This window comes from Elephantulus edwardii, unplaced genomic scaffold, assembly GCF_000299155.1.
Source record: "Elephantulus edwardii isolate Elephantulus edwardi_28Jun2011 unplaced genomic scaffold, EleEdw1.0 scaffold00031, whole genome shotgun sequence".
Lineage (NCBI taxonomy): Eukaryota > Metazoa > Chordata > Mammalia > Macroscelidea > Macroscelididae > Elephantulus > Elephantulus edwardii.
In genome coordinates, this window is record NW_006399781.1 from 20,081,927 (window position 1) to 20,082,950 (window position 1,024).

General features: G+C 47.3%; 1 pseudogene; it reads right to left on the minus strand.

Annotated features, from left to right (window-relative positions):
- Nucleotides 1–317: 317 nt before the first annotated feature.
- LOC102861969 lies at nucleotides 318–794 on the minus strand (annotated as a pseudogene).
- Between the last annotated feature and the right edge of the window lie 230 nt (nucleotides 795–1,024).

Here is a 1,024-nt window from a genome sequence, read left to right on the forward strand (position 1 = left end):
ATATGATTATTATTGATGATTTTTCTTGTATTAAATCATCATTATATACCTGGTACGAATCCTGCTTGATCATGATGCATTATCTTTTTCACATGACATTTGATTCTATCGGCTAGGATTTTGGTATCTGTATTCTTCTTTTCTGTTCACACACATTGTGTTTCATGTACATACATTGTGTTCCATACAGTCCTTCATTTACACTATATTTCGTTCATTTACATTGTGGGGATTTTTCCCCCCTTCCTTACAATCAATCATCCTACTGACAACTACTTCTGTGAAAGAATATAAGCAGCTACTTCCTGCCTCATGCCCTAATAGCCCCCTTTTCTTTCTTTTTTTCTTTTTGGTGGGGACGAGCTGTCTTTATTGCTGGGGTGGCTATTGCTCAGGAGCTCTGGGTGGGGCGGGTTTGCTTCCTCTTCACCATCGCAGGCTTTTTCTGGCTGCGCAGGATGGCTGACCCTGCGGATGGCGGCCATGCGCAGGTCAGGCCTTTACTAGTTCTTGCAGATCATGTGGCGAATGGTGCTGAGCATGGCCGGGGCGTTCTTGTGGATGTTGGTCCGCACATCGGCGGTGGCTGGCTTCCTCTGGCCTGACCTCCGCTTCATCACCACCACGACCCCCTTGTTGTAGACACCCACAGTCTCCCGGTGGATCAGCCCGTTCAAGAGGAAGGAGTTGTGGCCTTTGAGGTTATTGGACTCTGTCCTGTAGGTCGGCTTGTTCCTCTTAATCAAGAAGCTGGAGCAGTTACGCATGACCATCCTTTGCAGACGTGGCGGCATCTCCTTTCGCAGCTGAGCAATAGCCCCCTTTTCGACAGCCAGTTGCTAACTTGCCCATCCCTAGCAGGAGTGGCATCCACTCCCTGAACAATATGCCACTGGATGATAAATGTCTATAGTTGTAGAGGGGCTTCAGGCCTTTTTTTCATAGAGTCACTGTGAGTCAGGCTCAACTCGAAGGCAATCAACAACAGCATCACATCTATGTTCTTCAGGGATATTGGTCTATA